At 38.0% G+C, this 22,422-nt stretch overlaps 1 protein-coding gene across 6 annotated transcripts in view; it reads left to right on the top strand.

Annotated features, from left to right (window-relative positions):
* Positions 1-22,422, top strand: part of INPP4B (inositol polyphosphate-4-phosphatase type II B) — a 543,252-nt gene that overhangs the window by 106,228 nt on the left and 414,602 nt on the right. The window contains exon 2 of one of the 6 annotated variants that reach the window (XM_054690016.1): positions 1,652-1,745. The exons of the other annotated variants lie outside the window; for them this stretch is intronic. The gene's annotated coding sequence lies outside the window, so the exon portion shown is untranslated. The remainder of the gene's footprint in view (positions 1-1,651; positions 1,746-22,422) is intronic. 6 annotated transcript variants of the gene reach the window in all.

Raw genomic sequence — 22,422 nt, forward strand, 5'->3', positions numbered from 1 at the left:
ACCATCTACCTATAGCTAACTACCTAAATTTCTTTGCATTTTGCAAGATAAGGAAAATTTGTTTTACTTTTAAAATTTCATGAAACCAAAAATTAGTACTAACTTGGAACTAAGTTCTGTAGGAAAAGAGGATGATAAATACTATTTTCTAAAGAATTACTCAGTGGTACATGAACATACAGCATTTATGTGCATAGAATATTTTTACTCACAAATATTTTTCATTAACAACTGTGTTTCTAAGGCTTTATTTTCTTACTGAGGTATAATTGACATATACATTATATTAGCTTCATGAGTTCATAATGCTTTATAAAGCATAAATATTCATAAATATTTATATACATTGGGAAAGAGTCCCCATAATGTCTACTTACCATCTAGTCACCATATGTGGTACCACTGTTTCTTCTTGTGATGACAACTTTTAAGATTTACTAAAAGAACTTTTAAATATGCAATACATATTATCAACTGCACTAACTATGCTGGGCATTATATCCCCATGATAGCTAACTGGGCTATAAGACTATACGTGGTCTCCAGAAGGGGAGAGAATAAAGAGTGGAAAATTGGTTGAAAGGTGTTAATTATATGGTGGAGGAGAGAATTAGACTTTTAGTGGTGAACTTAATGCAGTATACACAGACCTTGATTTATAATGGTGTGCACATGAAATTTATATAAAATTATAATGCAATGGTATTCAAAAATATTTAAAAAATAAGATGTGCAAATATATAGGGTTTGTGGGAATGACGAGCATCAGTCCTATAACTACTGAGCCAGGTGATCTGGAAGCATCCCTTGAGCAATAGTCACAAAAATTGGGACCCCAGATTAGTGTTATGACTCCTTTCCGGGGATACCAATGAGCCATGTTGAGGCGGAGGGAGAATGCCATGGGACAGGTCTCCCCAAAAGGGTCAGATAGGCTTTTCTCAATATGGCCCGAATGGGCTTTTCCAATAAATGTCACCCTTGATGTGGGGAACTGTAAGTAATGGAAGCTCTGTGGGCCTTGGGAAAAATTGTTGCTCTTACTTAAGGAATGCAGATTATTTAGATCTGGGGATAACCCCAGAAACAAGCTTTTTATTGGTGAAACCTCTCTTAAGGCAGGATACACATTCATGACTTCCCTCTTTGTCATGTGAAGTCACCCTCTCTCCTTGATGTCCCAGGTACCTTAGCACAGGATATATATCCCTGTTTCATCTCATTTTACTTTAGAATTTATAGCCATGTAAATTCTCCATATGCATATTCTTAAACTTTGGCTCTATGAAAATTTGTTCGTTCATCCAGCCTCAAAAGAACCCAGGGAGGTTGGTGCTACACGCTGCTGCCAGCACTGTGATGGTGTTGTCCCCCTGCCCGTTCCCTGAGCACTGCCATGGGCCCTTAGATGCATATCAGCCTAAGCCCACTCCTCAGGCAGAGCTCCTGGACATGCAGATATGTTTCTTTCTTAGAAAGACTGAGGATGTTTTCCAGTCTGCTTTTTGTGCAGTGCCCTAGGCCAGGAAGCCTGCCTGTAACCCTCTCTCCAATTGTCACAGTCCTCTGGGGCCCAGGAACACAAGACCACTGGCTTCCAGGACCAGTCATAATACCCAGGCACTGAGCATGTATAAAATCTCCCCTCCAGGAGATGCATCACTCTGGAGTGTGGCAGAGCGAGAGTGTGAAGACATCCCCATCTTCACAGTCACCCATCTCCAAGGTCTCTGGAAGGATTACAGGTGATCCTTAGGTGTTTGTTGAATTAGAAGGCTGCCCTTCAGTCTCAGCCATGATAATGCTAAAAAGCCTCTTTCACGGAAAGACTGAATTCCTGATCTGTTGCCCCTTCCTGTGCCCTGAGGACGGTGACTGTTTAAGAACTCTTTAGCGACAGTCCTCTGGGACCCAGGAGCATAAACCAGCAGTCTCAATACCAGGGGCACCAGACTTGTGACACTGCTGGTGCGGAGTGCAGCAGAGGACAGCAGGAAGATGGTTTCCTCCCACAGTGTCCACAGGCCTCAGTATTGCAGAGGGAGAGTCCGAAGGTGGTGCCGGACTGTCTCCATTCACAAGAGTGACCCAGCAGGCCCCCATGGGTCAGGTCCTTGCTTTAAGATGAGCAAATGAACTTCTCACATAAAGTCCAGGTGATCTTCCAGTGGTTACTTCTGCCTGAGGCCCTGAGGAGAGGGAGTGCTTGTGAGCTGGTCTTTTTCAGAGGAAATTGTTCCAGAAGTAGCAGTAGACCCGAGGTGGCCCCTGGAGGAGGTGAGTTCAGGTTCTTCCTGCTTTGCTATCTAGAAGCAGAAACTTTCATGTGTTGGAATGTGGGCTGTTTTTTGGACCATACTATGTCGTCAGCTCGGGCTGCTTCTTTAAGAAGTTGAATATCATAGATCTTGAGAATTAATACCACTTATAGAGAAATTCCACCAGCTTTTTACATATTTTGTGACCTTCTTGTCTCAGATGACCCTGATACAAAGAACATGGGCAACTGTTGAAGCAATCACAACTTTTTGGTTTAAATTTAACAAAGTAGATTATGTGCAGCTTGGTACTGCCTGTTGAAAACATTCAACCTATTTTGAGGGTCAAAGATTGCAATTTCAGAAAAGGTGATTCATTACAAAAATACTTATCGTGGCTCCATTTGCCCTGGGCAACGTCTAAGGAGTCCATAGCAAACAACATGTCATCAGGACTGTGAGGGACTTGGGTCCATTAGTGTTTACATAAGGTGCTGCAATGACGCAAAAGAAGACTGAGGGCTTGCTGAGGTGGATTAGAGTGTGCACCAGACATGAGGAGAACCGTGGATTAGTCATGAAGGAAGAACGTTTTTTAGAAAAAAACGTTTGGGGAAGGCTTTCTAGAAAAATGAGCATGTGCATAGTTATGGAGACAAGACAGATCATGGTATCTTTAGGGAATTGCGTGTAATCTTGCAGTATTTCCTGTCACATCTTGCTCTCATTTCAGCATTCATAAAGAAAACAAATTATACTGCCTGCAGGAGATATGCGATACCCAAGACGCAAAATGGCCTTCAGTTAACTACTGAAATGGACGCCTTAGTATTGATTACACGGTTCATTCTGGTGATGAAATGAAATGGGAAAATGTTCTGACGATAACATTAAAATAAATAATGCAGTAAAATAAGAAACTGATGGTCTGGGAGGAAGTGTCTGTAGAAGCCTGAGCGCAACTCTGGATTCCATCCACGGGCTGTGGCCACGGGAGAATGAATAAGGGCTTGGTGCTGTTGGGTAAGAGTTGTGTTTCTCTGAGGCAAAGAGGCACAGGGTGACGCTTAGCCAGGTCTGTCAGGGTGGGATGAGGGTTCTCTAAGATGGGATGGAGAAAGGATTGATGGTGAGGAAAACAGGGAAAGGCCGAGAGATTGGGATGGAGACAAGGACCGTCCCGGCCTTGTAGTGTAGGTGGTGCCAGATTGACAAGGACGGGAGGTGTGGGGCTGGGACCTTGTCAGCCAGTGTCCTTATTCATAGTCACCAGGACACGTACTCTATGACTTGCAATTTGAATGTGGAGCCAGAAGGCAATGGTGTTCCCCAGGCCTGCCCATATTAGCTCTTTCTGGCTTGCTCTCCCATGACCTGGATTTGCCCTACAGAACCCTCCTAGTTCACTCTATGGGGGCGCCCAAGGATGAAATGCTCCTTCTAGGGTTTTCCTGAGGAAGGGTGGCTGGACAAGAGAAAGAATTAGCAAACGCACTGTCCCTGCATTCCATTTTGCTTTGAATTCTGAAAAAAATGAGAGCTGAATTTCTTCCCCAGCTTGAGCAACCTTAGAAGGCTTTATATTATGTCTTGCTGTGTACAGCCCTAATCAGAGTTTTATTAAATTTTCAGTGGTTATTTTCTCTTTTTCTCGATTTTTTCACTGATTAATTTTATGCTTTAGTATTGTAGCTATTTTATTATTTTTTGTAGCTATGTTAAAAAGTCCTCTGAAGCTCTTTTAAAATGAATCGAAAATTAATAAGTAAAAATGATCAAATTGTCTTTCTAATTTCTTTGTCCTTTGACACAGTCCTCTCTGGGAGCGCACACATTCTTGATCCCTTCTTGAAGGGTCAGGTTCAGTCTTCTCCTGTGTGATGTTCTTTCTTAGTAACTCTCAACACTGAGCCTTTAAAGAGCAATCACACATTTTTGCTGATGGCAAAACTCTTTGTTTCTTTCCAGTTTCTCAAAACTCCTGAGGTTTTGTTCATCTTGAGATCATCACTGATTCCAGTGAACAAGAACAGTAACCACAAAAAAACTTTGCCACAAACTGATTTTTCTTCTTCAAATCTACTTTATTATTAATAACAAATTTGGCCATTATCCTATATCTCCCCTAAGATATTTTCTGCTCTTTAATTTTTCTTGAATTGAATGGCCTGCTTCCTAATTTCTAGAGAGCAGAGGTTAAGGAGATACATCATCTTCTCTATGTTGAACTTACTATCCTAAACAAATATTTTTTTCCAAGTTTTACATCACATCTGAAGCCTAAGAATAAACAAAGAATATCATTTATAATTAAAGTTTTTTTGATATGTTATATAATCTTTAAGATTAAGATTTTATGCCTCAGTAAAGTTCAGAATGGCTAATATGAACAATATTTGGGGGATCACTGATCATCGCATCACAGTGTGATGAGATTGTTGCCTTGTTTTATTATTTGAAGTGACCCTATGATCATTGGAGTTCATTTCTACCCCAGCCTTTATTACGAGTCCTGACCACTGAGTGGCAGGTTGGCTCTCACACAGGCCCAACTAAACTCTTGGTCTGGTTTTCAATGTGGACCTTATTTCTTGGCTTTGACCTAAGAAACAACTATAAATTGCTTTCTCAAGTTGGCACCAGCCAAGGTTACCGGACTCAGCCTTTCTCCCTACTCAGGGTTCTTAACCTACAGTTGGTGACTTTATCATTTCCTCCCCAAGATGTCTTAACTCTTACTTTCTGTTGAGAACAAGAATCTTAGTCTATACTATTTATGCATTTAACTAGTGTTCTAGAGAGTGGAAACAACATCTAAGTGTCCTGGGAGCATTTATTCTCTTAATTGCAGCCTGATTCTAGAGTCTAAAATCTGATCAACAGTTAGGGGTTCAGTTGCATCCATTGTTAAAAATAAACCTTCTGGGACTTATACATTTGTGCCTTGTAATTTGTTACTAACTCTAATAAACTAGTTTTTCAAATCAAATGTATATTTATGGCTCCTGTGTCCATGTAATCTTTTGTTATTTTCTTGCACTGAATAATTTTTATAGATCGATTTAAATCTATTGTCTTGATACATATTTTTAAAATTCTGTAAATTTGCACATAGGGAACTATTTGATTCCAGAGAAAGTATAATTGGTGTAGAAATTTAAAGGTGACTTTAAGTTTATAGGGAAGATCTTAACTACTTGTATTTTTGAAATGATTGCAGATAATGGAATTTCAGTAGAATGAAAGTAGACTATAAAAAAACACTATGAAATTTTCACCATGGCAGACACTAAAATATTGTTTACAAAGCATTTTTTCATCTTTGAACAATCTTTGAAATATTATGCACTAAAAATGTCTCCCCAATGAAGGATTGTTAAGTACAATTGTTTTTTTTTTTTTCATCTCTCTTTCAGCAGTCTAGAAGGATCTATTAAATGGTAAATATTCAAATGTTCTTTGTAAAGTACTATATATTTCTCTGTCTCAGGCAAGTGTAGGACCATTGGCAGACGTCAGCTTCTGCTTATTAAGTAATATTGCTGTGGCTTGTAAAATCGGGAAGCAGCATTTCTGAAATGGCCGCGTTCCTTTGATATATCACTGACTATTATGCCTTCGGAATTATGGAAGACATACTTAAGTCAGGGAACAATGTCAGAGAAAATAAATAACCGCTTTTTTTTGGCTGCATTTAAAAATATATTAAATTTTAGAAATGTTCAAAGTCACACATATGTTCTTTGATTTATTCCCTTTTATTAATATATAACCAGCATCCAGTGTTAAAACTGACCTTTTGAGGTTTGGATTATTACTCTGGCTAGTTTTCTTAGAGTATTATGCCAATTTAGTCCAATTATAATTTTGCCAAGTAATTAGTAATGTGGAAATGTCTTTTCTTTTGTAGGAATAATGTGACCAAGATATATTTAATTAAATGCATTTTGGCTTTTCATTTTGAGCTGGAGTGACTGTGGCTAAATATCAAGGATGACTTTTCAGAAGTCATTATTTTAAAAAATAATGTCTCTGAACACTCAGGAAAATGCAATCCAATACTAATAGCATATACTAAATCATAAAAGATTGTCCTTTTTATTATTAAATTATCAAACTACCTTTCTAGCACTCTCTTGAATACTCAAGACACTTCTCAGTTTTGTGGCTATTGAGCTATTTGGGAATTATTGCTTGTAGAGTTCTTTTACCTACATTGGTGTGGCAATGAAGGAAAAGACATTTTTAGAGTAGATGTCACATTTTTCACTTAGACTGCTTTCCAGTCTGAGAACAGTGTCACACTCAGGGCTCTGCAGATAACCAATCCAATGGTTATCTGGACAAGTTATACCAAAGTGTTTGGTATCAATATCTGAGTCCCCACAAAGGGACTGTCCATGTGCAATCCTTTTTGGCAGAGTCATTTGTGAAGGTCCAGATTGCCTTGTAAGAATGTTCATCTTGTATAGTTTCACAGAGTTCACCTGAAATCTTGGAAAATTAATTCTTTGGCAACCTTGTTGGCTGGCAGCAACTCCCCAACGTTCAAGCAAGCTAATCACAAAGATCCCAGAGAAAGTTTTATTGTGAATCCAAATTGAAGGGGTTTTGCAATGGACAAATCTAAGATTTTGCAATGAACAAATCTACTTTTAATAATATATTAATTGTCCCTGCACCTCCATATCACCTTCAACTTTAACCTTTCCAAATAATGATCCCACACAATGTTCTCTTTTGCCTCATTTATCGATCTGGGATGCCCATCAAGCCTGTCACAGCAGCTAACTGTATCCTCACTTTTCCTGAGTCAACTCAAACACCAGTTCTTCTGTGAAGTTTCCAAAATTGCCCTCCCTTTTCCCAGCACAAATCGGTCTTCCCTTTTTCAATCACCCTGTACTTATACCTGTTGTGATACTTACTAGATTGTATTTAGATTTGCCTGTTTGCTTGCATGTGTCACTCATGTATCCCCAGGTCTTCCCAGCCTGGAGAGTAAAACATAGAGTCACAATAACTTAAATGAAAGTCATTGGCCTGGCTTCTTCCCAAACATTTGTAGTCCTGGGATTATCCCATATGAGCCTGTTAGGGAGTCCTGTCACTGTCCATATACGGGGCAGCATTCTCTCTCATAGCATGTTCCACCTAGGCCCTTAGACATCACCAAAGCCCAGTCTCCTTTGCTTCACCTGTTCTTCTGCACATGGAGGCTGGTCTGGTATTCTGGTTAAACTGCCATGGTCCTTCTGTGCCTCAGTGGCCCCCCAAAATCTTCCATGATGGGGAAAGCCCTTTCCTCTGCCCGTCACTAAGAAGTCCTGTTTTCTGTGCTCAGGGTCTTAGAGAAGTTTTAATAAAACAGCTCTTCTGGTGCTTCTTCTCCTCCACTGTAGACACTCAAACAAAGCACACTCAGAAAAGATGTCCTTTTCTTCCAGGGTGCTGGCATTTAAGTGTGAGAAGTTGGCTGCATATGGAATTTGCTATTAAAAATGACTTAGGAGTTCAAGGGCAGTATTGCTAGAGAACCAAAAAATGACTAAGAAAATTTTTGGCCGAGTTAACCTTCTGATATAAAAAAAAATCATCTACCTCAAATTACAAGGGAAATTCTCCAGAGAGGCTTACCATTTATCACATATATACATGCGTACACGTGGGCATAATATACAGTTACAGTTACTGCAGTGCCCCTATTGTACAGTACACTGTTCCTTGCCACCCCAAAACTAAAATACTCTTGATTTTACTTCCTACCAGCCCCACTGATTCATATCTTAAAGATACCAAAGTCATTTTCTATTATGTATTTATATAAAATCAGACTGCCAAAACAGAACACTGATCCTTTTGATGATGAAATGCTAGTTATCAATTGCCTGTTTTTCTTTCCAAGGTCCATGGTCAGAGTCCCTGGAAGGGAGATATTTTTAATTTCACACACCAGGACTCTATGGGAGTATTTCCTACTCCCATGCAGTAGGGAAAGCACTTTGTTTTTCTAGGGATTCTACTCTCCTTGTTTGGAAATTGGTTATAATAACCATAAAATAGCCAAATGAAGACATTTGAAAATTGGTAAAATATGGAAACAAAGGTAAAAGAGACTTAGTCTTTTTATAACATAATCTAAGTTATTAAAATTAATCTGAGTCTTTTCAGGGGAGTCCACAGAAGCTCTCAAATGGGAGTGGGAAGACATCTTTAATAGATAAAGAATTAAAAAAATCTAGATTTGTCCTATATCAAATTGTTTTGTAGCTACTTTAAATTCTTGCTTTTGTATTTTGGGTCCCTAAGACCACTCTCAGGTTTGATAGTTCACTGGAAGGACTCACAGAACTCAAAAAATGTTGTTACACTCATAGTTGTGGTTTATTATTGTGATCGGATACAGATTAAAATTAGTAAAGGTAAAAGGTGCAGAAGACAGTGAGAGATCTGAGAGATCTGGTCTCTGAAGGTGGAGTTGTATGGACGACAGTCAATTCTCCCTGCAGCGATATGTGACATGTATAACATTTTACCAACCAGGGAAGCTCACTGGAATCTAGTGTCCAGGATTTCTACTGGGGTCAATCACATAGGCATCAAGGACATACATAACTCACCTTACTTGCAGTTACCAGCTCTCCCACATGTCAAACAGATACAGTGATCCAATCTGAGGTATTAAAACAAAAGGCAAAAGCAAAAATAACCAAAACCATATAGTCCCCATTTTGCCTTGTTAGAGTCAACTCTTGACTATTGCCTTGGGCCAGGTATATAAAGCATCTTATCAGGCAGCCTTGAGAGGTCATCTCCAGGAGCCAGTTTAGAACCAGTCCCTAATCCTTTAGAATCCGCAGAGTTTGAGGACCCCAAGTCTGTTCCATTAACCCTTTATTACTGACTTTAGCTGCAATGGTGTCTTATGGGTACTTGCATTTTACTAAAGAAAAACAGCGTGGTCCACCAGTCAGAGTGGGCGTACTGTACCAAACGGCCTTGTTTTAATCTCAGAAGATTGAAGAAAAAGTGTGTATGTTTATATTATCAGCTAAAATAAAATTTTAAACAGCATAGTTTTTTTTTTTTAAGATTTATTTATTTATGCAAGCACTGGATACAGTCAGAAGCGCGGGAGGGTGAGAGAATTCACCAGAGCCAGAGCGGGGAGCAGAACAGGCAGAAGGACCGAAGTACACTGCTGAGGGGAGCAGCGGGCGGCAGGAGAGGTCTGCGCGCCATGTGGGACCCTCCTCCGGTGGCCGGGGAGCGAACTGGCGCTGCAGAGGCTGCGGGCAGCTTCACAGCCCAGCGCTCAACCGCTGCGCCACTGGGGAGACCCAGCATAGATAATTTTTTAATGCCTTCCTTAAGTTGACTTTTTAATTTAACTACCTGCCCTCATCTCATCTGCTGAAAAGTGCTTCTAATGAGCTTTAAATGACCTTAAGATTCTCATATCCATGAAATGGCACACAGCATAAGGACAGAGTGAAGATTTTTTAAAAAATGAAGTAACCAAGTTAATTCTCAAGAATCACACATAGAAATGCTGCAAAAGTCACCATCATCCAAGGTGTTGAACTACCTCTCAGCCCCTGTGCTCCTGCCCACTGATGTGCCTCCAGGTTTCAATACAAACAAAAGATACCAAAGGAGGTAGCTATGCAAGGAGACAAGTAGCATTTAAACGTGGAGATGCGGTGAGTTCTCTTCCTACCTGTGTGCCAAAGCCTGCTAGAGTGAAACTGACTTATCGCCATCCAGCCCATTCTGTTCTGCAGTGCAGGTGGAGGATTTAGCTCCATACAGTGAGTCAGTTGAATCAGGTGTTCTCTTTGCTGCACCTTTTGTTTTACACAGCAACATGCAGCTTTTCTGTTAGTGATTCTCTCCTGTCTGCACATAGGAAGGGAAGTGCTAACTTTCTTAAAGCTGGAGGGTAGCTCCTAAAGATGTTCCACTCTGCAGTATCTATTAGAACTAGAGCACCTCGTGAAAGCCAGTGATAATCAGTGAGTGAACCATCACTGTCTTTACAAAAGTTACCCATGTTTTATTCAATCAGATGTTGAACAGTACTGCTGAATTAGTAAGAAGTTATTCATTTGGATAATAACTTCAAGATATCCTGACCTCCAAATCTCATAGAAGAAATATTCTTAGGCATGATTCATAATTTCACTGTGTTCTTTTTGTGTTTTCATTAGAGAACTTTGCAAATATCTTGAGAATGATGGCAAAGGTATAAAATTACCATTTTTGAGCTTAAATCATCAAACTAATTTTAAGAAAGATGTGAGGACAAACAGAAAAGATATCAATAATCACATACGTTTTTATTCCTGAGGAAACTAAACATAGTGAGTAACGAGTGAATGATTCAATGTTGGTGAGCCTGAGTTTATCTTGAAATGTCTACTGTGGGTTAGGAATAGTTATGACTCAACTTCTCTTTACTGATTATGAATCAACAAGAGGCAGGAACAGCTCTAGGAAATACAGGTTATTGATATTTTCTTAAAGATGTCTGTCAATGCATATAGTTTAATTCATCCAACACTGATTTGTTGCCCTTTCTGTGCATAACATGTGACTCTATACCGTTGGGAGGAAAAGTCAATATTGTGTTGAATAGATTGACACAGAAGAAGGTGGTTTATTAAGAACACTTCATCTAGAAGCAGGGCAGTAAATGTTGTTTTAAAATAAACGTTAAATATTTAAAATGTACACAAAATGATGGTGTTATCTTTTGTGTCTAAGACTTTATATCCTCTTTAATTGAAAATTACCATAACATAAAATTATCATCAAATTATGCTCCCCCATATTTCATGTTTTGTATGAAAAGTTTTTTTAGCATGCATTGGCAAAATATTGCTTTATGTTTATCTCCATGATAAAACCATTTGGTTATTCTGTCTGAATAAAGTTGTGATTGAGTAAATGAAAGTAATTTTTAGATATTTGTACATTAAGATAATTAAAAATACTGACTGTCATACTGATTTAACCTTCTTGCACAACATAAAATTAGTGCTCATTTTCTTAATTAAGGTATATTTTTTAGTTTAGCTAATATAATGAAATATCTTATTTCAATAAACTTAGTTATTAGTTTGTCCTGTAAATTATTGCAAAATTTGATTTTAAACTTAGTTATTAGTTTGTCTTGAAAATTATTGCAAAATTTGATTTTCACCTATCACTGGATCCTGGTGAGTTAGATGAGTATGTTATTATTTTATAAAGATGATGTGCATGAAGGTGTCAGGGCAATAATTCAATTATATAGTTGCCCAACTTTTTCCGGGGAGGCTTGCTGTACAGCTCATCCCAATTGTGTCTTTATTCATACAAAGTGACACCACTCTTTGTTTAATGGGAATTGTTATGGGTGAATTTTAATGGAAATAGAAAGTTATAATTATTTTTCAGTGACATGATTTAATGACTTTTAAAGATCAATATTGCATTTGTAACATATTATAGAAATATTGCTTCTTTCCCACTGTTTTTATTTTTTATTGACATCATTGATAGACTTTTAAAAAGGATTTGATAAGACTTCAGATGTGAACCTGTATTTCTGAATCATATATAGTGTTATAGACCATTACTGCAATAAAAAGTCTAAAATAATATAAAAGAAAAGAAATTGGGTAGATATAGTCTTATAAGTGAAAGGAAGAAATAGATGGCTATAGGGAGCTAGGGGGATGATGACAGATGGAGGGAGAGATACTTGCCATATCATTACATTAAATACTCTCTTGGGATGGGGGGGTGACAAAAAGTAGATAAGCCATAGAAATTGCTAGAATAAGTTAACTTCTGATAAATTTTTTTTCTACATCATTAGAATTATTTGTCTTCAAATATCAGAGTTGTTGAAATAATTTTACAGCTGACATGGCTTGGAGGAGAGGCTAAAACTCACAGATCTCTAGAACAATGGAGGATACAAGCCCCCCCAAGGTATACATTAAGATAAATTGCCTCCTGAGCAGAAGAAATAGTGCTCTTTGTTTGGCTGAACTTTCGAGTTGCTTCTGCATGGTTTGGGATAATTATATACCAATATAGTACTGTAAAGCACAGACAGCAATATCTGCAGCTGTATTTATTAAGATTGAATGCACATGGATCATTAAAATGCCACACCATACAATTTGTTATGTTGAATTAAAAAAATTTCAAGGCAGATTAAAAAATGACATTAGAACGAATCGACTGTCTTTGCTGTCTGGTATAAATCTTCCTCGTTTTTTTCTCTCATCGTTATCAACATTCATTTCTTTGTCATTTGTGGACATTTCACTTCCCTGAAAAGCCTTTCATTTTTCCATTTCTTCTCTCTCTACCTCTTTTTCCCCTCTCTCTGTCTTTTTTCTTTCTTGAACTTCTGTTACCCTGATGTTTGCTTTAATGCCGAAATTAATGACACTTTTCAATTTACTGTCATTTTGAGCTTTAGATTCCTGACCTTTCTTGCCTATTCAGTCTCGTTCTTCAGCTTTGCCCAGTAGTCAAGAGCAGTTAATTAATTAGCATCCACAGCACAGGAGGACAAAGAGGTACCCTCGCTTGAAATGCCTTTTATCTCACTACCGAATTGCTTTAGAATTTTGTGAAGTCTGGTTTAGTTTAGTGCGCTCCTCCACATTTGATGTTTGTTAAGCTGCTGGGGCCTGGCACTCCCAGGTGAAGTGGAATCAGTTGCTCCAAATAGAATAGGAAGTTTCTTTTCTTTGTATGACAATAGGGATGTATTGCCCATGTGAGGAGAGGGCATCATTTTCATATTCCATGATGCTGAAAAATGTGGCTAACCGAAATGTGGGTTTTAGGCTGTTTAGAGGCTCATGTAATTGCCATCAATGTGAGCATATACCAGGTAAACTGACAGGAAAGTGTGCTTTATTCACACAACTGGATGTGTCAATGCAGTTACATCTTTGACTATCTCCCAGAATGAAAACTCAGTCCAGCCGCCTTTTCACATAAGCATATATATATATATATAGCTTTAGGACTGGATAGCATTATCTCCTGTGGCTTCTGAGAAGGGATTTGCTCAAGATTACTTATAAAGAGTAAGTGATACTTGGACTTTCTGACTCTTGCGAATGGCTGTGAAGAGAGCTTGGCTCACCTTTGGATTGTGGGTATACGTCGAAGTGCATGGGGTTGTTTGACAGTTGCTCTAACACCAGAGTAGACCATGGTGGTAGGGGAAGGGTGAACAGGACTTGTAGGAGGAACTAATATAGGAGATGACATGCTGATTGCGAGTGACGTGTACCTGAGGCTCATCGAATGTTAGATTCTGTAAGATGCTGCTTCAGTTTAAAAAAGTAGGGGCCTCCCTGGTGGCGCAGGGGGTTAAGATACAACTTATGAAGCTAACCACAGCTACTGCAGCACGAGTTCAATCCCCGACCAGGGAGCAACCCACATGGCACAGCAGACCTCTCCTGTCTCGCCCACTGCTCCCCTCAGCAGTGTATTTCAGTCAGTCTGCCTGTTCTGTTCCCTACTCTGTCTCTGGTGAATCCTCTCACCCCCCGGCACCTCTGGCCCGTACCCAGCTCTTGTATGCATAAAAACAAAATAAATTTTTTTTAAAAAAGTCTAAAAAAGTAGACCATGAGTGAGGGAAGAGAATCACAGTCACCTCAGTCAGCTCTAGTGTGCTTGGTAGTTCCCAAACTTCTGTCCAATCCTAAACCTAATACCCAAATGTGATGCCACAAATTGGGAAATAGGAAGACAGTGGAAAGGACATTTCTAACATTGCAGCCTAATTGTAGAACTGTTTGGTGAACTGGTACATCTCTCGTAAACAAAATCAGTAGAAAAGGTTTTTTTTGTGAGTTCAATTCCTACATAACTTGCAGGTAACTTGTTACAGAAGCTTTAATTATGCACTTGCTGGAAACTGTTTTGTGTCAAGCAAGTGTTTGATTCTACAATTTTCCATCTTTTTATTTTTCATGGTTATTTAGAGATGAATAGCTAGCTATAAATAAGGATTCAGGTTGTTTAGCAATAGCTACTTTACAGGGGGAAACTAAATGCCTTTTTAATTTGCAAGGAAAGCTGAAACAAAGGCTCATGTTCGTGGAAGTGCTTCCCTTGGGGAATGTGATAGGTAAGACCGGGCCACGGGATTTGGCATGGAGTAGGTAATTTTGGAGTGCAGTGTAGCTAAGAAATATTTTGATTTGCTTTCCTGTTGATTTCTTGGCTGGGTTTCCTGGCACAAAGTGAGAAAATCAACTTAATAGGAATAGGTGAAGTTTTAATATTTTATGTTAAAATGCCATTTTAAAATTAGTCTAAAAATAATCAGGTCTAGTTTGATTTCACCAACTAAGACCTGTAATTAGATTTTTACATGGTGATGTTTCCACTCCAAACCCAAACTCAAAGTGAACGAAGGGCAGAGCTGAAACTACTATTGCCGACGAAAAAAATGGGGCAGAGGAGAAGCTGGGTCTTCTCTAACCGCTGCCATCTACCTCTGAATTCAGTTGTACAAGTACATCATGTCTAGACAAGGAGGTAGGGCATCTCTTTTTAAAAATGTGTTGACACAGGGATTAGCTTCAAAGGGTGCACAGCTTTTATTGGCCACTTAACTGATATCAGGAGAGTGTTCTCAGTACAGCGAGGGCCATCACCCATGTTTCTCCATAAGGACTGAATCCTATATAGCTAAACTGAAGGAGTCTCCCATAGAATAGTGTTTTCTGGTAGGTGAGGGTGTGTCACCTCTTCGTCTTCAAGAACACAACCCTCTTCCTGTGCTCGGGAACACTGATGGTGCTAGAGAAGGAGACGCCCTGCCAGCTTCCTCTCACTAGCACATCTCAGCCTTTCTACAACAGCGATTTGGGAACACTAGCCTTGTTATCCTGAGGCAAAATTCAGAAGTAATGCAGACCACCTGTATACATAATTAAAACTCAGTCTAATGCCATAAGTAGAGAATTAAAAAGAAAAGTAAAAAACCCCGCTGTCTTGCAATAGGTGAATACTCATGCAGGACTTTACTAGAAGATAAAAATGAGCCCCACAATTTCCAATGTCACTTAGTTTCCAAGAAACTCATAGGAGGCTATGCTGATTCTATAGAATCCCTGCTTTAAGTAAGTCTATCCAGAGTCTTGTCATGCCTTTGAATTCCAGATGGATGTTTTCTTGTCCTGCTAAAGCAGTGGGGGTTTGTCTTCTGAATAAATCACATACAGAACTATTATGCATAAATATGATAGAAAGAAGATAAAAGCTCATCCTCATTTCCTTCATTTCCTTTCCACCACATGGCTGCAGTAAACCACCTCTGGTTTGGGGATCTGGATATCTGATTGCTTCGGTAGCATTGTAAGAGCTAAAAATAAATTGAAGTAGATGAAAGGAAATCTGGTTTATGAGAAAGGAAATGACTTCTTCCTTAAACTTTCTTTTTTTCCCTTAAACAATAGAGTTGTTCCCTCAGGCTGACTATTGAAAGGAATTTTTAAGAATTAGAGAAGATAAATTATTGTCTTTTGGGAAGGTATCTCAAGAATGTTTTATATAATTCTTCATCACATTTAAAGGAAATAACACATGCTTGAGTGGATGAGATATTCAACTCACTAAATGTTGGTCTAACTCCAGATCAGTTGATCATGTTCAAAATAAAGCCATTTGGGGACAGTCTTCCTAATATTCAGTCCAGTTCAAAATACAGGTTTAAATTTTATCTCTTGAGTGTGTGTGGCGTACCTGTAACCTCCATCTCGCTAAACTTTTCCATATCTCATAGCAAGTTTTTGGGCATTAAAGCCCCTAGTGACTGGCAGCATTCATAGGTGAGTATTCAGTAAGACTCTCCAAATGATACCCATGCTATTTAAAAAAATATTTAAAAACTGGCACTTGTATCTTTGTTATAAGCCAGAATAAATTCAATGCAATTATAATCAATATCAAAATAATTCCCTATAGAGATAGACAAGTTGATTTTGAAATTTGGAAAGGGACTTGAATAACTGAAAAAAATTTTTTTTAAATGAACAAACATGGAAGACTCATGTTATCTAATTTTAAGACTTAATATAAAACCAGGAATCAAGAGAGTATGGTACCAGAGAATAGACAGATGTGTGGATGAGTGGAAAAGATTGCAGACTTCAGAAATATGTTTGTACATTCATAGTGAAGTCATTTTGACAAAGGTACAAAAGCCATTCACTGGAGAAAGATAGTTTTTTCAACAAACGAGACTGGAAAAATTGGGTGTTCATTTGCAAAAAAAAGAACTTGAACCCATACCATGTACCATATACAAAAATTAACTTAGTATGAATCATAAATTTAAATGTAAAACCTAAATTATAAAACTTCCAAAAAATAAAAAATAACTTGGAAGAAAGTTATTGTGACCTTTAGTTATGCCAGAAGATTCCTTAGATATGATACCAAGAGCACAACCTATAGAAAAAATTAAAAATTAGACTCAAAATTAGACTCTACAGTTCTTCAAGACATTGTTAAGAGAAGAAGACAGGTGAGATCACAAATGTGAAGAAAATATTTGCAAAGCATACAGCTGATACAGGGCTTGTATCTAGAATATATTTAAAACAACTCTCAAAACGCAATGAGAAACACATGCAGATGGCCAACAGGCACATGAAAAATGTTCAAGCTCCCTTGCAGTTTAGTAAGCAGCCGAGACAGGATTGGTACCCAGTAGTCTGAGTCTCGAACCTGTGCTCCTAGCTTTGCTGTTGTCCAGATGGAGGCCATATTCAAAGAGGCCAAAGCAATGGATCCTAGTTATTGGACTTGGGGGTCTGTACCTTGCAGAGCCAGACTCTGTCAGCATCACAATCAGTACCTGATGGTGGAAGCAGCCTCCAACATATAGATGTCAGTGTCTTGGCCAAGTGAATTGGGACTCTTGGAAAAAAGATCGCAGGACATTTCTGAAATTAAGAAAAAACCCAAATAGGAAGATTGGACAAGCATAAGAGGGACTAACAGGTCTAGAATTGGGCAGGCACTGAGGTTCTGAGAGCTGTCCTGGCTATGCCATTAGCAACAAGACTTAATGATTCCACCTAGTTGTGGTTCTTGCACCTACTTTGCAGTCAATAGGGTCAGCACCACCCCAGGGTTTGGGGTTTCAAGTGCCAGACCACAAAGACTAATCCAGACTTAGGAAGATAGGTATTGATGAACACATGTCCTGGTCAATGATTTCCTTTATTTATAAAATCCATTAAAAAATATGAGTGGACATTTTGTATGTGTATTTATAGCAACTGAACTCCAGCAGCCATTAAAATCTGACAGAACATCATGAAAATAGCTTTAGACTCTGTTGAGCTTCCATTCATATAAATGACATGTTTATTGAGCAAATGAATATTAAGGGTTATTAGTCCTCATTAAAGGATTTTAGCAAATTAAAAGGTTGATAGATAGCACTTGTCTTTACCCTTTTGTTCCCAAGGCCAGAGTTGGTGATGTCATTGGACATCAATATATTGTGGGTGTTCAGCGGCAGAGAGTAAGCTTGCCCATGAATGGCATGTGCAACACACAGGCAAACACACACTCACACACACACAGAATGCCAGTCCTCTCACAAGTTATTTCTTATTTCCAAAGTCCTTATTTTGGAAATAAGTCCTTACTTACAAGTTATTTCCAGTCCTCTTACAAGTTATTTCCAAAGTTATTTCCAAGTTATTTATTGCATAGAACAACTATAGAAAAACTTCAAAAATGTTAGAAAAAAATGCATGATTGATTTTTTTGTTGAAAATGTCATTCTCTGGATTGCTGGCTTTGAGCAATATCATGATTTGTCATAAGAAACAGAAGAAAAGCTTATTTTTTATTAATTTTGTCGTGATTTCCCTTCTGTTATGTCATTTATATTGCATAAAATGGTTGCTTTCCATAGTTGATACATGTTTTATATTTTCAAATATTTTTCAAATAAAATTAATAAATTTGTATATAAATATGAAAATATGCTATGAACACTTTAAAAAATCAGCTATAATAAATAACACAAGGATATACTTTGCTTTATTTCTTCCAGTCTTTCTCCTTAATGTGGACGTTTGTTGTATGCGCTATATAGAATACAGTCATATAAAACTTGTATGTGCATTTAATATGTTATTTTAATGTACTAGATCTATTGCCTATTTTATTAATTGGGCTTGTAATAGTTGCACGCCATGTGGTGTCTTTTTTTACTTACATCATATGACAATATTAATTGCATGTTAGTAGCTACATGTCATTAAATGGATATTTCTTATTTAACTTTCTTTGTGATAGGGTTGTCCTTTTCTCTTATTATCTTTTGTTTTTATTTACCTTTAAATTTTTCTTAATCTTTGTGTCTTAAAAACTTTTCTATCATTTCTTTAGGTATATGTCTTATAAATAGGTTTTACATTTTTTTCTCCAACCTGCTATGAAATCATATACACATTTTTTACTATTTTGGTTGATAGATGTAAAAGTATATTTCTTGCAGAATAATTTAGGATTATGGGTCAGTTATATGTAAATCAGCAATATCATGCCCCTGTCAATGATCTGATGTATGGTTTTCAAATTTTCATAAATATACATTTACTTATCAAACAAAAATATTCTAAATATGAGATCAATTTTTGGGCTCTTTATTATTTAAAGTATTCTGAAATTTTCATACAATTATAAAAATAATTTTCATAGCAGAATAGTATCCTACTGTATCACAGCACCACAAATTTTTTATGAGATTCTTATTTGGTGTGGGTGGCATGGGTAGTAGTGAATAGGTTAGCACAATCATAGTCAAGTGCTTTTGAGACTTTCATTATTTCCAGTTTTTGCACTATTAAGCAAAACTATAGCGAATAACCTTGTAGCTAAATCTTAGATATATCAATCATTATCTCTTAGAATAAAATCCTATAAGTGAAAGTTTTGAGATAAAAGTTACATGAGGTGTAATTCTGGTTCGAAAGCATAAGATTTACTTTCTAACTTCAGTAATGTTGCTCATATTTTGTTTCCAGTGCTGTCTTATAAATTTTTTTGCTCTTAGATGTCTAGTTTTGTTTTATTAGTGAATTGAAATATTGACTTCCCATTTCTATTAGTGCTTTCCTTTAAAAGAAATATTTAAAACTTATTTTTAAAAAAGATTTATTTATTGCATAGAAGAACTAGAGTATAGACCAGAGGTGCAGGGTTGAGAGGACTCACCAGAGACAGAGTGGGGAGCAGAACAGGCAGATCTACTGAAATATACTGCTGAGGGGAGCAGCGGGTGAGACAGGAGAGGTCTGCTGCGCCATGTTTGGGACAGCTCCCTGTTCAGGGGTGGAACTAAGGCTGTGGAGGTGATAGCGCTGACCACGAAGGAGGCCCCAAAACGTAAATGTTCTAATTGTAAACATTATACGCGAAACTAATTATTTTACTGTTATTTCTTGTCTGTCTTCATATTTCTGATTGGAAGGAGATCAACTTCATTTTGGCTCTCTAAAGTGTTAAAAATTGTCACCCTGCTATGTTAGAAAGAGACATTCTTCTCCCCTGGACTCTTGTTTGTATATGCCCTAGTAGCACATACTGGATGAAAACCACCCAATCCAGGCCAAGAAAGAATGGCCCCGAGGTTGAGTGAGACCTTGGTGGACTATTAGACACAAAGCTGAAAAGGGACATAGCTAACATGTCCACAGTGGGCCACAAAGACAGCAAAGAGGCCCAGGGGTCAGCAGCTTGGGGTAGAGGCAGGGAGACTGGGAGGATGATGCATCAGTGAGGGCCCCAAGCATGCTGGAATGCAGTGGCTGAGTCACGAGGTAGATGGTAAGAGCCTTGATGAACATATTTTCACGGGGCATGGCTTGGCCTTTTACTTTCAAAGTCCTGGAGTGCTTGGCATGGATGGTGGTGCAGAGGGATCATCCAAAAGGTGCTGAGTTAATGTCCTCTGCAGAGGCCTATCATGGTTTCTGTTCAGGACTGAACTGATGCTCATAAGTGAGCCTGGTGGACCCCTCAGGAGACATTCCAGCCTCAGTCCAGAGAGACAGAAGGTTGACATGACTCAAGTACATTATACTGATGACATCAGAGGTCATCTATAGCTAAGCCACTTGTCAAATACATTTTAGTTCTTTGTCACCTTTTTTGGAATACCTGGACATATTTTCCTGAGATAGTTAGTTCACTTCAGCAAGCAGTTTTAAAAAACACATCTTTTTTTTTCACTTTCTTTTCATATTTCGTACTCTTTAATTTTATCAGAATGTAGATTTTCACTTACTGAGAGGTTTCTAAAACTTAATAGTTTTGTATGAAAATCTAAAAGCTATGCTGACAGTTGCTATAGCAATTCTCAGAAACAGATCAAAACATTTTTAAAATGGTTTTTCAACTTATAAGCTAATGCAAATCTCGGATCTATTAGTTTTTCTTCATGGAATAATAAATAGGTTTAAAAATATATTAAATTATAATTATTTCAGCAAATTGGATAGATTTTTAAAATGTACAATTAAATGGCTTTGTTTTAAAATGAACTACTCCTTGTATTCAAAAAATGTAGTTGTCCAAATACCTTATTCCCTAAAACAGAGAAATTCTTTGCATTTGTATATCCACTTGGTCCATTCCGAAGTATATAACCTTAAATCCTCAGACTCACTTTATTTCTAGACTTACTTTTCCAAATTAGTTTTAAAATGTGAAATTACAAATTTCCTTGAACTCACAAACCTAATTTGAAAGACAAATAATTAGTATATTCTGGTTATCTTTATACATACCTGATTAATACACTAACAATGCTATTGCTTTACTTCTCTTAGTACTGAACCAGTTTTCAATGTGCTGTCACATCTGTTACCTGACTTGATATTTAACAACAAATAATGTAGATATTAACCATAGTAAGGAGGAAAACGTGAAGATGGAATAACCTGTTGATGGAAATTCTGTTCTAGAACTATACCAATTGTGCTTTGTCCCTTTCTCGCACCTCCATACACTTTATTTATTTATTAAAGATTTATTTATTTATACAAGCACTGGGTACAGTCAGAAGTGCGGGAGGGTGAGAGAATCCACCAGAGCCGGAGGGGAGAGCAGAGCAGGCACACTGACGAAGTACACTGCGGAGAGGAGCAGTGGGCTGCAGGAGAGGTCTGCGCGCCATGTGGGACCCTTACCCGGCGGCTAGGGATCGAACTGGTGCTGCAGAGGCTGAGGGCAGCTTCGCAACCCAGCGCTTAACCGCTGCGCCACCGGGGAGGCCCTCACCTCCATACATTTTAAAAAAGCTTTTAATTTCTCAAATACTAAGTTGAGTATTTCCTTTATCTTGATCATTTATCTCATCAAGGTATTCAAATCTATTCTAATAACTTTTTAACCTTAGATAAAAAGGTGACTGATGACATAATAAATATTTTGGGACATTTAAATACTGTTTAATTACTCTAATATTCCCATGTTGAGATCAACCCACCTATCTGACATTCCCGTAGGAATTAAAAAGAAATCTCCATATCTTTACCTTTTTCTAGGATTTGGAATTATAGGGGTATTCTAGGTGTTCCAAATTCATAAACACCAATTAAAAAAATTCTCGCTGCTGTGGGAGTCTAGAATCAGTGGTATTCCTGATTAGTGCGCAGTTTTCCTCCATGGAATTATGTTGGCAACTCAGGCAATTTTCACCTTTTGATTCCACCATTCTCTAGGAACCCAGGGCTGCTGGGTTCCCTACCTCAGGTCCGTCTGCTTCTTAAAAGATTCAGATGGAGCTGACACAACCCCTTTCTCACATTCCTCTGGTGGGCGTTAGTCACAGGGACAAACTGAGATGTGTCTCTGCTTGGACAGCTACTCCCCGCAGCAACTCTGAGATATTGGTGCATGGTTGGTTCATCAATGCCATAGGACACTCAACCTACAAGTCCCCAAAATAACATGGGTGATGCTATTTAATAGTGAGACAAGAGCAAGGGGACTTTAGAATCGTGCAGGGAAGTTTTTGGGAGTATGAATGACCTCGTCGTGTGTGCAGAGTCAGGCCGTGTTTGACACCCACCACTTTGCTGACTGGATGTATTTCAGA

The sequence above is a fragment of the Talpa occidentalis genome, unplaced genomic scaffold (assembly GCF_014898055.3).
Source record: "Talpa occidentalis isolate TD23 unplaced genomic scaffold, MPIMG_talOcc4v2.1 talOcc4.8, whole genome shotgun sequence".
Classification (NCBI taxonomy): domain Eukaryota; kingdom Metazoa; phylum Chordata; class Mammalia; order Eulipotyphla; family Talpidae; genus Talpa; species Talpa occidentalis.